Consider the following 23,188-nt stretch of genomic DNA (forward strand, 5'->3'; position numbering starts at 1 on the left):
AAGATAGAAAAAATCTCATACATAAATGAGGTCCATAGATTTTTAATTTTAGCTATTCATTTTAAGTCAGTGAAAGTAAAATACTTGCAACTCATGCTCAACTGGACAACTCACGTAATATTTCTGAAAGCTGTGGAAGTAAAAAGAAGCCTGAAACAAGCTAACCAACAGAACAGAGTAGAAGCAGAGCCTGCAGACAACTGGCAGTATTTTTCAACTCTTTACCACAGCCTAAATTCCATTAGCATGAGACTTGGAAGGACACAGCTGTTATTCTTCAAGGAACTAAAGCACTTGGCTGGCCTCCTAGCTCTTGAACAAAGTGTTCAGGGCTCACATGGCAACACTTTGCTGCATATAACAAATCTGTTTAATTTAAATTATTTTTCTAAAGGAGGAAAGAAAGGAATGAGTAATGATTGAGAAGCATCTGTGAAGGATCTGCTATATTTTGCATTTTTTTCTAAAATCTGTCTTAAGTTGTATCATCCATCATCTACAGTACTGGAAAGCAGCACGAACATGTGGAAGTACTGTAGATAAAAGGCGCAATGTCTAGAGATTAGTTTAGCTTCCTGATATACTGATATGTCTTATGGATAGTTTACAGAATAGGTGTGAAGAAAGCTCAGTTTGAGTTCAGACTATCCACAACAAAATGATTAAAAATACCAGCAAAGCTTTTCTTTTTTGAGCCACTTTTCTGTTGAATTGAACATACATGTTGTAAAGAATTTAGACTTTCCTGAATGGGATTTTAGTGTAACAATTTGAGTCTAGAGATTTCATAAAATCCAGATTTGGAATGGAAAAATAGCCAAGGGTGGAAAATAAACCAAGCTGGTAATACTATCTGAGGAGACAAAACAAGTATTAAGTAAAACCAGGTGTATCTGAAGCTATCCATGAAACACTGTACCAAGAAAACAACAAAAATAAATTATAGAAAGAGAAAAGTTCCCTTTCACTCCTTAGGCAAATACATTCATATTGACATATCTGAGTTGCTACATGTCTCATACTAGGATCAGTGTGTGGATATGAATGCTAAGTAGACTTGCACAGAGGGTTAGTAAAGTAAGAAAAATTACAATGAAGTTACTTCAAACATGTATGGGAAAAGTTCCATGATTAGGTGAGTAGGCTTTATCTGCTGCACTCAAAGCCCTTCAGTAGTCAAGTTTTTCAGTATACACATAGCTAGTACAACCTGTAAACATAAAATAAATGGGCTAGATAGGGAAAATTTATATAAACTATCCTGAGTTTTTCATGCAAAACCTAACTTTAATCCTCTAATCTTTTAAACTACTTTCATGAACTTTACAAAGTATGGTATTTCCACATCTTTACCCTGTTTGCTGATGTATTTGTTAGGCAAAGCAAAACTACGGAGACAGTCTTGCAGTGTTTGTGTTCATGGTTCATGGGCTTCAATTCCTCTACCTCTTTCTCTTCTTCTCATAGAATCAGAGAATCCTTACAGTTGGAAGGGACGTTTAAAGGTCATCTAGTCCAACTGCCCTGCAATGAACAGGGACATGCACAGCTAAATCAGGTTGCCCAGGGCTTTGATCCAGCCTCACCTTAAAAGTCTCCAGGAACGGGGCATCAACCACATCTCTAAGCAACCTTTTCCAGTGATTCACCACCCTCACTGTAAAAGACTTTTTCATATATCCAACATAAATTTACTCTCTTTGAGCTTGAAGCCATTTCCCCTCGTTCTATCACCACAGAGCCTGCTCAAAAGTCTGTCCCCTTCTTTCCTGTAGCTCTCCTTTAGATATTGAAAGGCCGCTAGCAGGTCAGCTCGGAGCCTTCTCTTCTCCAGGCTGAACAGCCCTAGCTCTCTCTGGCTGTCCTCATAGGAGAGGTGTTCAATCCCTTGGATCATTTTTGTGGCCCTCCTCTGGACTAGCTCCAACAGGTCGATGTCTCTCCCATACTGAGGACTCCACATCTGGATGCAGTACTCCAGGTGAGGCCTCACCACTGCAGAGTAGAGGGGCAGGATCACCTCCCTCAGTCTGCTGGCCACGGTTCTTTTGATGCAGCCTGGGATACATTTGGCTTTCTGGGCTGTGAGGGCAATTGCTGGCCCATGTCCAGCTTCCCATCCATCAGTACCTCCAGGTCCTTTTTGGCTGGGCTGCACTCCATCCTTTCATCCCCCAGCTTCTACTGTAGTGAGGGTTACCTTGACCCAGGTACAAGATCTTGCAATTGGATTTGTTGAACCTCATGAGGTTCATCTGGGCCCACTGCTCAAGCCTGTCTAGGTCCCTCTGAATGGCATCCCATCCCTCTGGTGTGTCAACCACACCCCACAGCTTGGTGTCATCAGCAAACTTGCTGAGGGTGCACTTGATCCCACTGTTGATGTCATTGATGAAGATATTAAAGAGTACTGGATCCAGCACTGACCCCTGTGGGGCGCCACTAGTCACTGATCTCCATCCAGACACTGAGCCATTGACCAGCACTTTCTGGACTTGATTCTGCAGCCCGTTCTTCGTCCATTGAACAGTCCTCTTCATCTTCCTTTTTATTTTCCTTTTCTATTTGCTTTTCCATCTCTCATATCCCAAAGCCTATATAAAATACTCTCTTACTATTTCTAAAGACTCCTTTTTCATGTTCATCTTTGATTACTCTGTAAAATAAAAAATAAGAATGTGGAAGTAATTAAGCATCCAAGCGTTCCTAGCACTACAGAAACAGAAGAGCAGCAGAACTCCTGTGAGACTTGGAAAACATACTATAACCTGGCGGAGGCACTCTTTATAGGAGACTGTCTTTATGTCTGCTCACTCTTTGCCTATGGTGGATACTTTTATGGATATTTTATGGTTTTATTTCATGCAGTCATAGGACTGTTCTCTACCAACCAAGTTCCAGATACCTCATAAGTCACAGAAGTATTTCACATACTAATTCAAGTAATCTTCTCCAATTATTAAAAAAAAAAAAACACTACAATCATACATTTAGGAATAATATGTTTGAATTAGCTACATTTATTTTGTACAGAACAACAACAAAAAAAAAAACAACTAAAAACTTTCAAGGGACAGTCCCCTGCTTTGAATGGAGACACTTATAGTTGGTGGACTTTTTGTTATGCATTTGGATTATTTATTTATTTATTGTAAGAACTCTGATATTTAAAGCTGAAAATTAAAATAAATACATTATGGGAGAATAAGATTTCGGCATGTATGGACTTAAGGATGATTACCAGTAGGTCCCTCCCTTGCATGCCAGCTCTGTCAGTGATTTACCTTATAATCTGAAATTAGTAAGGATAAAGTTTCTAAGAAGAAGCAATTTGCATTTAGGCTAAATGATATCAAATAAAACGTACAAACTTATATTCCTTTCAAGCCTCTAAGTCACAATATCTCCGTCCCAATTTTATCTGTAAATTTACATACAAGCTGATCCACTTACTGTACTGGCTGATCCATCTGAGCTCTGCTGCTGAGAAAGACAATCCCGCCCAGTCTGCTCCTGGGGAACACTTTGGCATCATCTCGGCAGAGATACTGAAATGTACCAGGCTTCATGCTCATGACTAATTTTGGTCCAAGGAATTGTGGCATAATACCTGGAGTACTCCAATGTATCAGAACATGAAAGCTATAATTTCAGAGTGCAGCTTTAACCTGGCATTGATACAAGCCTGCCTAAATGTCCACAGCTCTGCTCAAGCAATTATATTCAGCAACATCTTACATTCTGGACCACTTCTCTTCGCTCCTACATAAGGTATCTAGCTGCAAGATATCAGGGGTAAAAGGGGATAATAGTGTGAATTTCATTTCACCTCCCACTTTTACATGGGGAAGAAGGGAAAACTTGAGAACCTCTGAATCAGTTTGTTCCATTGTTCTACAAAGGAGGTGTTACTCTTTAGAAGGAGATGGCGAAGCACTTGCTCCAAATACGAGAATGACTGACCTCCAAGGTCAGCAAGCCCGATGATAGTACCCAGCATAACTTCTTGCTGACTAGCACAAAAAGAATGAATTGAATGTCTTCGATGCAGTTTTCATCCTCAAATTCTGGGTCCCATGGAGGAATGGCAATTCTGCTGCTGAGAACAAAACAGCACCAACTTAATAATATTTCCTCTCTTGCATTTCTTTCCCCCATCTGTTCATGCTTCCTGAGTGTCAGATTCATCTGAGCAATGTTTGGTTGAAGCTCTCTCTGGCCTGTAAGCCTCTTAGGACTTCCATTATCAGCAGAAGGGAAAAATACTGAGTGGTTCTCAAAGATTTTCCTATGTAAATGTTGACCTGAGAAGCAGCAAAAATAGCTGTTTTTTTAGCATTGCATGAACTGTGCCTCATCCTTTTTGTTCAAAACCAGAGAGAGAACCTTTTTGCTCAAAACCAGACTGTGTTCAAAAAGGACATACAGCTTTCCAGCTTTCCGCACATAGTCTGAGAGTGCTTTCTTGACATTATGTTAATGAAAAAAATAGGCTTGCTTGTTTGACTTTCTCTTAGAATTCTCCCATTCTTAAAAAGACTTTTTGAAAAAAATTTTTAATGATTTTCTGTTTCTGCATTTAAACTACAATGTTTAGAAGCAATATTTCCTGAAGGGAACTCTTTCTTACAAATTTAGACATGACGGTTTGCCTTGAATCTGGGAAATACCTGATATAGCAAAAAGAGATGGAGACTGCAACTCATAAAGAATACTGGACCTTAGATAGTAAGGTATTGAGATAAAGAATTGGCATTTTCCAGTAAGCTCATGGGGAGATTACTGCATCAAGATCTCCTTTGCTAATCTACATTTATATTTTTATATGTTTAAATAAAATGGAAGAGCACAAAAGGAGATGTGTACTCTGTAACTCACACCCTCTCTTGAACTCTGAGAGACCAGAGGAATTTGGATCACTCTTCCACATGCCAATTGTATACTTTGATCACTGGGCTACTGGTTGTTTCAACACAATTCTGACTGCTTTAGCCAAGAAGTCTGTCCTGAAACATCTCCACCATTCATGCTTATTGTAATTGTTTTATTTGTACCAGATTTGAGAAGCTGAGGCATCTTCCCACTGCAGAGATCTTGACAAGTAGAGTTACCATGCACTCTCAGTGACAGGTTCATTACTCCTTTGATTCATTTGCATCCTGGTAGATGAAATATGGTTCTGGAGTTGAGGAGAGCTTTGCTCTACCAGTCTTCTGCAGAGTAACATTGAGAAAGCTCTTTTCTCCTTGCTTCCCTGTCCCCAGGATAAATACAGATACTCCTTCCTTTACAAAGTGCCTTGAGACCCATAATTGGCAGTTGCTTCATGAAGCAACATGAAGGTTCTCAATTTTATGTAATCTCCGCGGCCACCTTCCTCTCTCCCCATTTGATTGATTCATGCCACTGTTTGCACAAACATGGAATGTTTGTGTGCTCCTAACCATTCATTCAAGGCCTCTTAATTCATTCAAAGCTACTTAATTTCTGTATTATATTATCAAGGAGCTTTGTTTCACACTGTCAAAGAAATGCGATTACATCTCTAAAATTGTTTTCCAGAAACTAACCTCTATGTTTATAGCAAATCAAAACAGAATGTAATCAACTCAGTTAGTTTTTGACAGATGTTTTAAGCAATTTTATGCTACATAGCTTCCTTGTGTCTGGCTTCTGCAGTGCCAGGATGCATTAGTTATAAATGAGGTTCGCCGAATATGAGGTGGGTTGTTTGCCACTAGATAATCCTCCTCTACACACTGCTATTCCTTTACTTGTGACATTTGCATTCTGAGTTTAATGCTTGCAAAATGTATTGCTCCAAGAGTACACTATCTTCCAGAACTCCTTTACTAAAATGTCTTAACACTAACATTACTCCAGATGCAAAATTAAAATATCCTTGAGGACATACTTAGGTTTAAACGTGTGTTGCCCATTATCTGTCTTGAAATCAATTATACTCACTCTGTAAGTTAAATAATTGATCTGCTCTTTCAAACTTATGCTTTACTGCCCACTCCTGGACAAAGGAAAATAGCTCATTCTCAAAATCCATTTTATTCTGACTTACTTCCCAATCATTTGAAATTGAGTCTGAGACAGACCGCTATTCCACTAAGGGCATGAATCCACTGAATAATCATGACTTGCATTCAAAACCATTCTGGACTGGATTTGAGCAAGTGTCTAAGCATCCCTATGTTTCCCCACTGACTTGTGTATTCCCCTCTATTTTCCATTTCCCTCCTCACCATGGGCCATAAAATAAATTACAACATTTTTGGTTTTCATCAGACTGTAAGTAAAATGAAAGAAAGGTATTTAACGTGCATTAAGTCTAGTAATCACCCTAGGAAAATTGTTTTTCTTCTCAATCTTAGATGACAATCATCACATGAAGAAGCATCATCTAAGAAATGCAACTGTGGTTATTAAACGGAAAAAAAAAATTATTTAGATAAAATATAGTATCTTGAAAAAGAATGAAAATATGATCTGTGCCCTGGACAAAGTACTTAAATAATTCACTCCCCAAGGCAAAAATAAAGCTTATTTGAAACAGATACTGTAGTGCACAAAGTAAGTTCTTCTATCCCCAACACTGGCATTGGAGACATCCCTCGCAAGTTGATGGTGTTTTTCCCCAGGATCTAAAGCAGTTCTTGACATTATTGCTCCCTCTCCCACTTAAGGATTCAAATGGAAATTGTCAATTTCTATTTCAGGGATAATGGACACAGGCTGATGAATTTACAAAATAGTTATTAAAGATAAAGCATACAAAATAAATTTGCAATCATATTAAAGCAGACATTTTCAGCAAATGAGATTTAAATGCAAGGTGAGACCCATGGTAGTCTGTTCTTGTAATGTCGGGGAATATGAAAAGTCACAAGTTCAGAAAACGCATATACTATCATAAACAGTTTTGGTCCTACCTTTCTTGCTATTAGAGCTAGTTTCATTCTTTATAAATTCTGAGCTTTAGGTCTTCCCTGAAATCTTGTTGTTTTGGGAACCGCATGCCTATCCCATGGATACAACAGTTAATTTTTTAGCTCATTCTCTGTCTCTGCTTGGGACTGTCTCAAGAAATTTATCCAAGACAATCTTGCGGGGGTGAGGGCTTCCCCAGAGCAGTGTAGATGCAAGCTAGTTATTGATATGCTTTTTTTTCCCCATTGTATACATTGTTCTGTAATTCCTTGGTGGCAACTCCTTTCTGTTTTTTGTTTGTTTGTTTTTTTCTAGTCCCTTTCTCCCACTTCAAAAACACCCACAGAATTTTTTCTTTAGTGTCTGAGGATTTATCCAAGGTATTCGCAGCAGCTGGGAAACTCATTGTTTCTGATAGTATCAGTAACAAAGATTGACATTTGGGAGAAGTGCTCATCTGACTTCTATGGGATCTGTTTTCACAGAAAAGCTCTAGAGTCCTATCACTCCACTATTCTTGCCAGTGCCACAAACATGAATATGCAACAGTGGTATTATTCAAGCACAGTTAATGGTAATAGCTTTTCCCCCCCAAATTAATGAGAAAATATGTAACTCAGCATATTTAGATAATGTATTGAAATCAGAGCACAGTTTGAATAACATTTAAATTAAATCTGACAACATAAGAAATATAAAAAAGGATATTCACAGTAGTGGAAATAAGGAATTTTGAAAACCATGTTTTCTAAAGGAGGAAATAATTATTTCAGTCAAATAACTTATGAGTCACCTTATCAGCAAATAAAAACTATGGTTATATTAAAAGAGGCCTCCATTAAATGAAATGGAGAACAAAGCGAGTTATATATTGCTTTGCAGGAAGGCACAGAAACCCAAACCGGCAGATTGTTCTCACTGAAAGAAGTCTCATTTCTTGCAGCTGAAACCTTTTGCCGCCAAAAGCACTTTGAGAGGAAAAAAGTCTTTTTAAAACATGCTTATAAGCTTAAGCACATCTCAAAACAAGTGGCTGGATAATAAGGATCTCAGATTCACATCTCTGAATGGTGGAGCTCACAGTGGGAGTGTACATGAAAGCAAATTCCTTGAAAAATACTCTTTTACAGTGGCAGAACCTTCTTTTGGATCAGAGATGCGGAAAGTACTTGGGTGTAGTCATTTGTTGTTCTGTATTTCACTGCTGCAGTGGAAGTAGGACCAAGATACTCTAATTTTGCAAATTGCAAGCAAAATTCTAGACACCAAATGAAGTACTGTGGGCTGGAGCCTCAGATGACTTAGCTCTGACTTTAATGTCATTTAATGTCATTCTACAGCTACATGAAAGGAGGTTGTAGCAAGGTGGTAGGACTAGTAATGGCTTAAGTTGTGTCAGGAGAGGTTCAGGTTGGATATTTGGCAAAATTTATCCTTAGAAAGAGTGGTGAGATATTGGAAAAGGCTGTCTAGAGATGTGGTGGAGTCACTGTCCCTGGAGGTATTCAAGAAATGCATGGTTGTGGCACTTAGGGACATGGTTTAATGGGCATGGTGGGAATTGGTTGATCATTGGATTAGATGATCTTAGTGGTCTTTTCAAACCTTAATGATTCTTTGATACTAATATTTTTAAAACTGCAGCTGCGAGTGCCCTTCCTCCCTCTCTCCTGTTGTAATATAGCCAGTAATGTCTTGTATTTAATTGAATGGCACAGTCTTTGGCCAACTCTGTGGAATAAAAAGAATCTTTTACCTTGCTGCCCATCAATCAAGAAGATCTCCCTCCAATTTAGCAATTTACTGTTGGTGTTCCTGAGCACAGTCAGAAATGCTCCTCACTGTTATAACATGTTTCCAAACCCTGTGTGTCTTCTGGATCTTCACACCAGAAGATCTAAATAATTTTTTTATATACAGTTTCAAATTTACTCAAATTCTCCATCACCTACTGTGATAAAAATGATTGATCTTCAAGGTCAGCAAGCCTGGTGATAGTACCCAGCATAACTTCTTGCTGACTAGCACAAAAAGAATGAATTGAATGTCTTCAATGCATTTTTCATCCTCAAATTCATCTTCTGGGTCTCATGGAGGAATGGCAATTCTGTCAAAATAGCACCAACCTAATAATATTTCCTCTCTTGCATTTCTTTCCCCCATCTGTTCATGCTTCCCAAGCATCAGATGAACAATATTTGGTTGAAGCTCTATCTGGCCTGTAAGCCTCTTAGGACTTCCATTATCAGCGGAAGGGAGAAATACTGAGTGGTTCTCAAAGATTTTCCTATGTAAATGTTGACCTGAGAAGCAGCAAAAATAGCTGTTTTTTTAGCACTGCATGAACTGTGCCTCATCCTTTTTGCTCAAAACCACAGAGAAAAGACTGTGTTCAAAAAGTCACTTGTCAAGGGGAAACCTTTCTCTGATTCTCAAGCCTATTGACTTCCTCTCTTGACATTATGTTAATGTTGAATCATGACAAAGCAATCTTGCTTGATTAGCATCCTTTTAAAAGGAGGAGGCTCTCAATCTTCAAAAGACACTTTGCACTGGGGAAGATACTTAGGAAACATGAAAGTTAATGGTCAAAAAATGAAAAAAAAAAGGAGGAAAGTGTGATTGTTGGGCAGAGGGGAAGTAATAGCTTTTACTCTTCCAGACGTAGCCTTTTAAGTTCTTCATCATTCATGAATACCCAAGTGTACAGAGGAGAAAGGAAAAATGAGGCAGTTGTATTAGTTCTATGTGTGTGGACAATGAATATTTCTTATTTTACAGTTCAAAGGTATAATTTTTTGACAGATCTCCATCTTCATGGGGTTTGTGTGGAGATTGACTTTGGTTTACTCAGAACTATCAGGTCTGTACTATGCAGATCCAGTGAATCACATAGTCGCTCTTTAGAAACCATGGTCTTTCTTCAACCATATCTATAGTCCAGTGCCTAGCACTTGTCATTGGGAATTCAGAATTTTGCTTAGGAAAGTCATTCTCCCTGTGGATGCTTATATGTTATACAATGCTGGAAAAGCTCTAAAATTAGTTTCCGTTTCTGAATGTATTCCTTACAGCTTTTCATGCTGACCTGCATGTAAAGCTGGAAGAAATACAGGGTTTTGACATTGTAAAATGTCTTATCCATTTGAACTCTTAATTCTTTACAGAACTCAGATAACTAGAGGAATTGCATTTCACATTCTTCCAGGCATAAACAAGATACTGGGTATAAACAAGATATTGGGTATAAACTGTCAGTTCTCATAAGGAGATATAAATAATCTCCTGCCAGTCTCTTTGAACGGAAGTTCAACTTCTATTTTCTGTTAGTAAATACTGTCTGGTTGCCCAGTTTTCTCTTCACTGAAAATCCACCCAAGGCAAGCAAACTTTTTGACAAAGTGCCTAAGGGTTTGGATCCATTACTTAATATAGCAAATGTTTTTGATTTCAGCATTGGATAAGATACTAGCTGCTTCAGTATAAAGATGAGATAAAGTGACATTTACCATTTATTATCTGAAAAGATTTTATTTCCCTCTACAGTTTTTGTTTAATTCCCAGAAAAATTCTATTGGATATGATCTGGAGAGATGAAGTTTGATTCAAAGTGGAAATTCACCAGGCTCTTTTATCCAAAGGAAAAAAAAATGTTCAATTTATTTTTATCTAAATTATGTCAGTTTTGAAAGCAAACTTTTTGTTGTTGAAACTACAAACAAAGAAGTGTTTGATAAAAGAAAAAAAAGCTGTAAGAAACATCGTGCTTGGAAAAAAATAATCAATTCACAAACAAGGTATAAAAAGACAAAGGTCTGATAAGGAAATTGCATCAGCAGTGATCTGGTTATTTAAAAAAATGGAAAGACAGCAGAATTATACAGTTACCTTCCTTACGAAGGCTGTTGTCTATGCATCAGCAACTATTAGTTTTTGTATTTTGAAAAAAAATGCTGTTAAGTTCATAAAATCAGCTTTTATGATGTATCCAATTGTTTTTGTTACCTTTTTAAAAAGATGAGTAGATGTTATTATTAAATAACATCACTTACTAAACCAGAAGTTTTCTGTGAAATGTGTTTCATACAAACAATTCTCATCGTTTTTTCATAATTTTATCCCTACCCACCAATCTTCCAACTCTGCAATTACATCTGCCAAGTAATAAAAGTTAAGAGCCATGTCATCTTCCTGCAATGAGAGAGATGATTACATCTCTGTGGGTGTGATTCTGATAACTCTAAATGAATCAGTTGAATTCTGGCATAAGCCAATTATCCTGGTTTTCCCAGTTATCAGTAAAGAAACATGGACAATCCTCAAAGAGATTCATCACATCTGCCTTGCATGCCTATTTTGGGATATCTTTGATAAGTGCTCTTTTTGCTTTTTTTTTCTTTCTCCTGCCATTGACTGTAAAAGGAGCTTATATCAGCTAGCTTCTACATGGCCCGTTTTTCAGATAGCTCAAGTTAGGTGTGATCAGTTTAAAGGCTAAGGTGCGACTGATTGAACACTGAGAGATTTTTAGTACCTACATACAAATGTTGCACAAAATAGGAACTGCACACAAACTGAATGCTGGCTCCAATTGGAAGTAATTTTGCTTCAATCAAATAAGTGTTACTGATTTGAAAATTTGATAGACTAAGTTAAAACAGCTTGAGCCAAAGAAAGAATAAATAGACTTACAGATTTGGAGGCTTTTTTCTTTGTGAGGAGTTTTGATGAGCTCCTCCTTTGAGCTTACTAGCAGGCATGCCACATGGGTTTTTGTTTTAGTTAAACATATTATTTTCAGCAGGAAATCTGCTGGATTTATTTTCATCCCTCATGTTGTTACAGCTACTGCTCCGAGTAGCAAGGGATAGACAAAAATCCAATTGGGAAGCTTATTTATACAGAATTTGGGTTGACAACGTATGTGCTTAAATAGGAGGTTAATATTATTCTTCTTAAAACTTAGTCTGGGATTCCTGGCATGGCTGTGCTATACACAACAACAATAAGAAGAGCAAGAGAGAACACTGCAGCAGAAACTATTCTGTTTACTTGAAGCAGCATTACTAGTGGCTAATTAAAGACACAGTAAATCAATTTTAGGACCCCCTGAAAATCAGTTTCTGGATACTTGAGTACGTATCATCCTTTTCAGCTTGGTCAGAAAATGTCTGCCTCATCTAATCTGCCATATTTCTAATGTGTGCATTCCCAGAGTGCTTAATTACCTCACTGAGAATCATTTCCATGGAGCAGGAAGGAAAATCCTCAATAAAACTGTAGAAGACTGAAAGTGTAGTGAGCAAAGCATGTTACTGTGATTCATAGGTAGCTTTCTACGCTTTAACAGATACACTGGGAATATACTTAATTGTGCATCATCCCAGGAAATCAGTTTGGCCCAAGGTAGTGAATGGCGTTGACTGCTGAGTAATGAAGGTCTTTCTGACAAATATTTCTATTTAATGGATATCATTTGGCAAGGGCCAGCAGCCTAGCTTGTGCTTAAGTACGCAACAAAAGAGACTTTCAATTTTCTAGTATAGAAGTGGACAAATAAATAAGTTAAAATAAGTAATTAAGGTGGAAGCAAAAAATGTATCTGTCTGTGTTTATAGATTACCATATCTTATTTTGAGTAATTCACAGCATTAAATTGCATCCAAGCCTGCAGGAGACCACTGAAACATTATTTACTGCTGGATGCCAGCTATATTTGTCAGCACTCCAAAAATGTACAGTTGACAATGAGTCATAAATAAGAGATTAATTAGTGCAGTACTTGGAAATTATGTTGCTGATTCAGATATTTAGTATCCACTTCACAAAGATAATTTGCATATGTTCTGCTCTCTTATAATCTGCTGAAAGATTTGGTTATGAAAAGGAATTTGAGAATGTTGGTGGCTGAAGGGAAGAGAGTGACATATAAGAAAGACACATGATGGTGCCTGCTGAAGCTTCAGAACAAAGGTAAACAGCCTGGCATGAAACAGTCTGAAAGAGTCAGTGAGGGTGACAGGGTTGATGCCTTTGGAAACAGAATAATGGGCTTTATATTTAGAAACTCAAAGGCCAACCATGAAAGTGTCTAATCGGTTTACACTCTTGATTTAAGCCCAGTTCCCTTATTCTGCATTTTACTGTGTTTTTGCTCAAGTCACTGGGAATTTTGCCAATGCTCCCAGTGGGAGAATTAGGTCTACTGGAAAAGCATTTTCAGATATTAAAGAGAACTTACAGGAGTATAAAAAACTGCATGCATATTACAGATGAAACAGACATCACATATTGGAGATGACATATATGTGCCAAACTGCAGATCTATAGAAAAGATTAATTCATGATAAGTCTGAGCTATCTCACTTATATCTGTCCCATACTTCATCCTTGGACTTACTTCAATATCTCAAATAATTTCCTATCCTTTGGTAACTTCCTATGACCTACTGCAGTATCCCAACAAAATTCCACCCTAATTCATTTAGTTTTTTTTCAGAACATGTGATGTTATACGTTCCAATTACTAACAGGTAGGCATATGGTCAGATGAATCTCACACTATGACTCCAAATTTCTAGGAAACCTACTGATATTTATACTGATGGGAATGTAACTTGAAATGTTGAAGCATTACTTCCACACCACGACACTGCACAGACATGAAAGACGTGGGACAAATTTAATGAGTTATGATGGGGAATTTCAGGAATAACTGGAAGTTTAGAAAATGAGACCTTCATGAAAACCTGAGAGAAATGAAGAAAAAGGAAAGAAAAAGGAAGTTTAAACAAAAGACCAGATTGCTGAGGATGATTATGGAACGTAATTGGACAAGACTTTTTAAAAAGATTGGAACGATGTCTGTTGGACACAGTCTGAAGTCAGAATGTGAAACAGAGGTCTTCAGGATCCATTTTTTTTCCACTTCTTTTCTGTCATTCTTTCACTCAGTGATCTCTTTCTTTCTCTAGCTGTGTTGTGTTTGTGACAAGAGACTCAGCCTCCAACTGAAGTCCTCAATTTATTTCTAGGTCTGAATCTCAAATAAGTAACTTTCTTTTTATGCCAGATGAAGTGCTTTAGGCCACTCATAGTTTTACAACTTTGTGGCTAGCCTAAGGAAAGAAGTTGCAAGTGAAGAAATACTGCTATTTATTCTACCCTTCAAAAATAAAACAGACAGGAGCTATCTGGAGAAGAGAAACATGCAGCAACCAATTAACAAATGATCCCTTTGGCCCCAAACTCTGCTGAACCAAGGAGACAGCCCCAGAAGGACACAAGGACAAAAGGAATTCCTGCAGAAAACCTGCTATGCCTTTCCTGCTGACATATCCTTCAAAGAAATCATATCTAATGGCTATAAAAGAACAAACTGGAAATTTATATCTGTCTATATTTTTTTACTGTATTTCCATTTCTGAGGAAGAATTGTTTCCCTCAGTCTGGTTTTTGTTCATTGCATTTTTTTCAAAGATGTTGACTGCTAAGCATTCTGTATGCAGCAAGGCAGCATGATCCTGTAATTAAATGCTTTTTAGAAAAAATCATCACTGTAAAATTTTCTAAGAAGATTAAAAATGACAGAGGAAAAGATCTTTAATGTCACCTGAAAATAAGGAAGGAATTAGAAAGGTGACAGAACAGACAGAAAAATCGTTTAGTACTTATGATATCCCATTATTTTCCAGATCACAGAATTTGTATTATTTGATTGATTTTACCTTCTGTGTCTACTAATAAATGAAAAATACCTTTATTGCTTTTCTATTGAAGACACACTGAGCAGCCTCTTCCCCCCCACCTTTTTTTCCTCCTCCTTTTTCTCTGAATTGCTGGCAGTTAAAGGTACATTTGGCTAGTTGTTATGCAGAATATACATTTGGCCTCTTCACCAGTAGTTGACAGTAATTTCCTATACATTAGACTTTGGACGGTGGGAAAAAAAACATTTTAACATTCCCATGTTCATTCTGAAGATCATTTCTCTTTTTTTTCCCCAAGAGAAAGAGTGTTTTTAAAAACAAATCCCAGGCTGATAAACTGCAGTCCAGAGGTTAAAAAAACATTTCTTGGAGACTTGTAGCAAAGGAATCCCACTGCATTTTAGTGACAGTTCTAGTAGAAAAACTTGCAGTTTCATCTGTTTTACAACAGCCATATGTGTTCATTTTTAATTATAGCAACATATAGCAAGAATTTGTCTTCAGGCTATTTATGAACCTGGAACTGAGTTTGTTGTACAGCTAACACTTCCCTTGGACATAAGGAATGCAATATCAGGTCTAGAAACTGATGCACACATGGCAGTATAAACATGCAGCCCAAAGTATCCCTTTGGTCACAAATGAAGCTCTAAAGTAGACCTAGCAAATTTCAGTGCTAATTACAAATTGAGTTACAGCAAAATTTAGGTAGGCGGTGGTGGTAGAGGACGATCATGAAGGCTTAGAGGAGTTTGTAGCCATGCTGCCATCTCCTTTCACTCTAGGTCATGACAGATGCATTCATTCTTCTAGGTCAGCCCTATTTCTAGTTTGGCCAGAATTTCTGATGTAGCATAGATGCTGCTGGTAACTCAATAGATGTTCAGTGTATACCACTTAAAAGACTAGGCAAAGGGAATCGAAATGTAGGGCATTTCCCTCTTCTTCAGTGTTATCATCTTTGGGTAGAACCATGTTGCCTCTCCCGTTTTCTTCTTTTGGTCTGTATTTCAATCCTCAAGGTGACACAGCTGCAGCAGGAGAGATGAATGCACACTTACCTTGTCTCACAGATTTGTGTTCTCCTGAGAGCTGGAAATAGAAGATCTGTATCTCATCAAAGAGAAAAGACATAAAGGTTTCCTCCATCTTCCAGTTCAGTCCTCTAATTATTCTGTGGATTCAGCCTCAGTAACAAATTTCCTACACCTCAAAATGTGACTCGGGGTGCTCCCAGAGTTTCAGATGCCTAGGCAAAAAGTAGAACCATATGGCGGTAGGCATATATGACATTAGGCAGGACTTCAGGAGGATTTGAGGAGGATTTTGAGGGCTTAAGTTTTCAAATGTAGCTATTTACAGGTTTGTAGGAAGATAAAATCTATTCAGCTGAAAAGTGGAAAATTTTGGGGCACAAAAGCTCTTCCTCACATCTGAGTTAGAAGACTACAAAGCTAAACACAAAAGTTTTTGAGCTACAGACTACCACTGCAACATTGATATTATTTACCAAGACAGACAACTTGGCTTATATGTCTTTGTTTACAGAGCTAGCTAACACTGGCTTCAGAGGCAGTCAGATATCTAAATACCTTTAAGATTTCCATTGTGAAACCAGAGAAAAAAAAGGAAAATCCCTGGGGTTTCAATTTATTTTAACACCAAGTCAAATTAATGTTGCCTTTCTCACATATATAGCTTTACAACATTATTTTCTTTGTTGCCAACTACTCCAGTAACAGTAGTGTTTGTTTCTTGTAAGTACATTTTAATTGTGTTTTCAAAATGATTTCCAGAAAATGAAAAATGTTTGGGACATGGGGAATACTGACATACAAGATAAAGTTACTGTTGAAAGGAATTTTGAGAAATAAAATAAACATTTTTCCAATTAGTAAATGTATATTAATGAAAGATCCCTCGGTACAGTACGTGCATTTTATTTTTTAGAATATTTTTATTTATTCTTTACCAAAATCACAGTGATCAGAAACTTATAGCAGAACAGAGCTAACATGATTCTGTTAAGTTGCTGTAAAGACACCATAGTTCAGGTAAAGATAATTGTCAAATTACATACTACATGCCATTTGGACTATCCCATTGATAACATTTTTTTTTTCTTTTTTGTAAACTAAGGGACCCTTGTGCCCAGCTTCCCAAATACAATGGAACGCTGCTTTTTTTTCCCCTGAATTTTGTCATATGAACAGTATTTTGGGCATGTATTCCTCTAATCTTTGCCAATATATATTCAAGAGTCTGGAACAAAAAAATAAAGTTTTCTGCCTCACCCTACAGTGTCTTCTTGGAATGAGCTAACAGTGTGCCCTTGTGGCCAAGATGGACGATGGTATCCTGTGGGTTTTAAAAAGAGCGTGGCCAGCAGGTCAAGGGAGGTGATCCTCTACCTCTACTCTGCTCTGGTGAGGCTGCATCTGGAGTACTGTGTCCAGCTCTGGGCTTCTCAGTTCAAGAAAAACATGTTACCACTGGAGAGAGTCCAGTGGAGGGCCACAAAGATGATGAGGGGCCTGAAGCATCTCCCTTATGATGAAAAGCTGAGAGACCTGGGACTGTTCAGCCTGGAGAAGGTTGAGAAGGAATTCTATTAATGGTTATAAATATCTAAAGGGAGGGCGTCAAGTGGTTGGGTCAGGCTCTTTCTGGTGGTGCCCAGCAACAGGACAAGGAGCAACGGGCACAAACTAGAACACAGAAAGATCCATCTGAACATGAGAAATATTTTCTTTACTTCGAGGGTGACAGAGCACTGGAACTGGCTGCCCAGAGAAGCTGTGGAGTCTCCTTCTCTGGAGATATTCAAAACCCACCTGGATGCTTTCCTGAGTAACTTGCTATACGGAATCTGCTTTAGCAGGGGGTTGGACTCCATGGTCTCCAGAGGACCCTTTCACCTCCTACGGTTCAGTGAATACCATCAGCTGTGGTCAAAATGTCAGTGAACAGACTACTTCATCCTCCACTTGTTTGAGACAAGAGTGATAGCGACAGCACTCAGAAAATGAAGGTATCATAGATTAAAGCCTTTGACACCGTCCCCCACAACATCCTCATGGAGAAGCTGACTGCCCATGGTTTGGATGGGCATACGCGCTGCTGAATGAAACACTGGCTGGATGGCTGGACTCAAAGAGTTGTGGTAGATCTGCTGAAAGACAACAAACTGAATGGTCTGGAGGTGATGACAGGAGGTATCAGCAGAACTTGTAGGTCATATTCAAAAGGCTGTGATCTAAACTATAAGTAAAGTTTGGCCCATACAGGTCTTTTTTTGTATTTACTTTGTGATATGATCAGTTATATTAAGTATGAAAATAAGAGCTTAGAACTCCTATTTGCTAACTTATTCAAATTATTTCTTAGCTACATACAAGGTTTCACTATTCAGTTGTTTTCCATGCAGAATGATCTTAGGATTTTTAAGAGGAGGTTCTCCTGTCATAACTCTAAAGAAAGAATGGACTTCCATTTCAGAAAAAGGAAAGAACTTTGGACTAAGACCAAGTATTGACAATTCCAGTCAAAAATAAGACCATATGAATAAAAACTACACGATTGCAGAAGTGGAATTACCAATTTCATTATATTATGCGCTAATGGAAATTATGATCACTGAAAATTAAGCTTGAGAAAAAAAAATATGCAAAGGACTTTAATTTAAATCAGAGAGAACAAATGAGGGAAATGCAAAAGAAATATATTTTCCTAAAAGGGAATGTAGTCTTGGGCATGAATAGTCAGAGTTATGACCTTCATTGACCTTCAAATTATGTTTTATTGAGAGAGATGATTCCTGTCTCTGTCTTTCCATCTTCACAAAATAAGTAAATTATCCTTTGCATTTCACAGATAAAAAGGAGTATCTGAAATGATGTCAATAGCCTTCCAAGCAACATCTCACTAAAAAAGATAGGAAATACCATTGTCAGAAGAAAAATGAATGTTTAAGAAATATTTCTGTGGGTAATAGTGTGAGATAAAGATCTTGGCACAGGCTAGAGCCTTGTTTTAGAGAGCACTGAACTAAAACATGAAAAAGAGAAGAGAGTGGTACTGGCAAGTGCAAAACATACCAGATTAAAACCAGAGAGGTTAACACCACTGAGTTTAAAATATAGAAAGGAAATCTGATTCTAGAGCAGTGAGGTGTTCCTGAAATGTTGAATGCTATTTGCTATCCCTATGTCAACCAAAATCTGGTAAGAAAACTCTCTAACTCCAGCGTGGTGTTAGAAAGCAGCATTCCTTTGTTCTTTACAATACGTACCGGGTAACTTGACAAATCAAGCCCACACTCACAGAGTTCAAATTCTACATTTAAACAGTTAAGATATATATGCAATACATTGGCATACATATTCATTCTTTTCCAAGAATTTGTTAATATATTCTAATGTCCCCCTGTGCATGTGCAGTAATGGCCTCTGGTGGCCTTTGACCACTTACTTTCTCCACATTTTTCAATCATCAGCTTCATCACTGAGACTTTTGGCTGACTTCTAGCTGCTTTTCCCCAATTTGGCATATTCCCATTGCTTGTTAGGCCATAATGAGCAACTTCCAAAACAATGTATGTGAAATCCGAGGAAAAAGTCCTTGCATCGATGGATGCAAAGATAAAAGTAGTTACTGTGACTCCAGCACTCCTGTGAAGCAGAATCACTGAAAAAAAAACAAGGCAGTTCATACACCAAGCAAAGTTAAAATGGAAAGTTTTAGAACTAGCCCTCATTGCTTTAAACCAATACACTGATCCCTATTGCTAAACCAGTCTATATCACCTATTTGGGAATTCCTTCCAAAACATATGGGAAACTTCAACTATATTTTGTTTTCCCTGCAAGACACACTTAGTAGTTTTTTGTTTTTTTTTATTTCTATTTCTTCTCCCCCTGTTTGTTGTCGTAGTTGTTTTTTAATTAAGAAATACATGTGAGCTAATATTGGGTAGGGAAGTAAAATGACAATGTGTACATACAGATGAGAAAGGTAAGACTCTAAGAGAAGTATTTATTCATCTAATGGCAGCCAGAAGCTGACCATGATGGCAATGATGATACCCCATCTAACATGCTTTTTTGTTCAAAATGAGCACCATACTTTATTGATTCCCAGTGAAATTGCTCTGAGATGAATCAAAATACCAGCTGCCCCATTTATTGAGCTGTGAAATATTTCTATTCACTGTGCAGCTGTGTGAACCTGAACTAATCTAAAGGGCAGATCATCTATAAGAGAGCTCAAAATAGTTTTATTGCAGGCAGCTTGCCTAAGTATTAAACATTCCCTGCTCACGTGGGATTCTGAGATAGGAGTTCCACCAAAGGAAACAGTGTTACTTGCTGGATGGGGTGCAGATTGGTGCCAGTTTGTGGTCTATACATGGAAATTACGGAACCTATTAAACATACACAATTTTAAGAAGTGCTAAGAAATCTCATGCCTGAACAGTATGTCAAGGAGCCCACTACCTTGCATAAGTTACTTGTGTTTTGCAAAATGAGACCCACTGTGTGGGTGACAATTCAAGTTTTCCTGATAAAACCATGTGTTTATCTACTGAGTGTTAACCATGCAAGAGGTCAGAAGGGAACATATAGCCAACTAATTTGTGTTTTGACAGATGGTAAGTGATAAATTAGCATTAAAATCAGCCAACCAGCTTAAAGTTTTGATTTTAGTGCCAGCAAATATGTATACTGCTCTGGGAATTATGCTCTAATTAACCTTGAAGCATGTAGTATTGCTCTTTTACAGATAACGGGAGAATTAAGTGAGTGCAACAGATTTTATAGTCATTGTCAAAATACGACTGTTAATAAAAATTCAAGAAAACATATAGGAATACTCTAAGACATGAATTGAAATCACTCTTCTTGGCAACATTTTTTTTTCTTGACATGTTTTCTATTTTTTTGTCAAACACAATTTTATCTCACAAGGTATATTGTACAATGCTTTTCTTTGGTGAATAGTTGAACTCTCTTCAGTCACAAACATTGGACCATATAGCTTGAAAGGGAGCAAGAGCCAGTAGGAAAAAATTAATTTATGTATGCATTTAAATATGCACTATGAAAAAAGTGGGATTTTGGAAAATATAACAATACTTGTAGGATAGCCTTACTAGCACTAATTTGAGAGCTCTGAATCAGCTTTGGAAAAAAATCTATCACTTTGTCTACTTATAAAACAGTAGTTTCAAACATTGTATTCAATCACAACCAGAATTTCAGGGACTAAACTAATAATATATAGGAAAAAAAACTTGATTGGAGGCATTTGTAAAGAAAGATAAAAGGAGAGCATGTGGGTATTTCCTGATGTCTGTTTAGCACAACCTCAGATTCAAGCAGTACTTTGGCCATTTATTCTTCCAACCATCAGTCATTTCACACTTGATAAGGCTATCCTGAACAGCAAAGTACCTCCTGGCACTCTCTTGATAGAACAGAATGGATCAATAATGTATTTTACAGACAGATGATAATGTTACAAAATAGGAAGAGGAAATGTTTTGAGAATGAATGCACTGGTCCCTAGGATAGAAAGGAGAGGGGTGGATGAATGAAGGACTGCAGAAACGGAATGAGACAAGGCAATTGTCATAATCCCTGGTCTGGGATGAGAGTAAGGAATGTTCCTTGGAGCAAGATGAGCCAGCAGATGAGACATTTGACACTGGGTACTGAGCTGACAAAGAAAAAAGAGAATGACAGAGCCCATGACAGAAACCCATGCCACTGGGGAAAAGGAGTTAGGGGACCTGAGGATTTCAGAGAGAAAAGAAGATATGAAGGAAAGAGGCATGAGCTAGCACCCAGAGTTACTCACAAAAAAGTCTTTGGCACAGAGCTAATCTGAAATAGGTACTAGCCTTGCCAGGAGGAAAATGAGGAGGAACAAGAGGATGCCAGATAGGACCACACTGACAAAATACAAGGAGATAATAGTATTTGTCCAGAACAAGGCCAACTAACAATAGCTGATGAAATCTGTAGTCTTCTTGCTGCTGTTGCCACTTGCCCATGCTTTTTAACTACCTTGTATTTACTACTGCCCAAATTAACAACATTATCTGTTGGGCAGACAGAAGGGATCTGTAATTTTGCAAAGACTGGACAAGCAGAAAAAAACAGACATGGTTTTACAAAAATAAGCATATGTATGGGTGTTTATTTTCTGGCTTACTTCTGGAAGAAAAAATAAAATGCAACAGAACTAACAAATAAACCAAGAAAAAACAAAACCCACCAAAACACAAGGAAAGAAAAAAAAAAGTGTGAAAGAGTTTATATAAAAATATCTGCAAGTAGACTTGAATTTGTGACTAGATGAAAACCATATTAAGTTTGAGGAAGAATTCAGAGACTGATCATCCAATGTTGTTACAGAAAAAAATATTTCCCTTTACCAGCAGAATTAAGTTGACTCCAGCTCATTTCTATCTTTGAAAATGAAGATTAGATCAATTACATCTCAATATGACTCCTATTGTATGTATTGAACAGTTCCGTAGCACTGCTCTTCCACTGTATGCAATAATATGGAGTAGCTCATGTTCTTAATCAAACACATCTACATACTGAAATGCCTCACATCCAAAATGGCGACTGAAAATAGTCATCAAAACTATCAGTACTATCTTCCAATTTATGCCCAGGAGTTGTCTGAGAGAATGACAGTTGGCCCAGGTCTAAAATGTACCAATTTATTACTGCGTATAACACATTCTGATGAGTTGTAATGCTCCCTTGTAACATCTAACTTACCTTTGGAAGTAGTACCTTCATCTTTAGTGACTAGCTGAAGATATCAGAATAATCTTTCAGAATCTTTAAAACTAATAAGAGTTCTATAAAAATCCCTCTTCAGTGCAACTTAACTATATATTCCTCGTTACAGCCTGAATTAAAAAAAAAAAAAAAAAACACATTTGTGGTGATGCTTAACAGAGTATTTGTAGGCAACATTATTACTGTGGCACTGCAGCAGAAAAAAAGGAAACACTTTCTAGATGGGTATTATTTTGCAAGTTTTCCTGTAAAGCAATACCCTTCGGGAAAAAAAATGGCATCAAATTTATGATATTTAAAATCTTTTAAATTTTATATTTTTTACCTGCTAGGGATTATGATGCAAAGTGAATTCCAATAAGAAAATGCATTTACAATATTCAAGACTAAATTGAAAACAAAAAAAAATTATAAGGAGTGATGGAAAGAAAACATATGAAAAGAAAAAATATGATTTACTGTCCCAAGAGTGCTAATTTTCTCATTTATTTTCTGAGTATATACAATAGCATGTGTCAGGAACAAAGAGAAACGGAAACAGAACAGAAAGCTACTGAAAGAAAAAACTAATTACATGAGGGAATATGAGTGAAATAAACTGCTTTTTGCTGGTTTGGTGAAGTATGTAGAGAGGATTCTACTGAAGAACTATACAGAAGTCCAAATTGTTACAAAAACCACATGATGGGTCCCAAACTCTCAGACAACAAAGAGGATCTT

The sequence above is a fragment of the Numida meleagris genome, chromosome 1 (genome assembly GCF_002078875.1).
Source record: "Numida meleagris isolate 19003 breed g44 Domestic line chromosome 1, NumMel1.0, whole genome shotgun sequence".
Lineage (NCBI taxonomy): Eukaryota > Metazoa > Chordata > Aves > Galliformes > Numididae > Numida > Numida meleagris.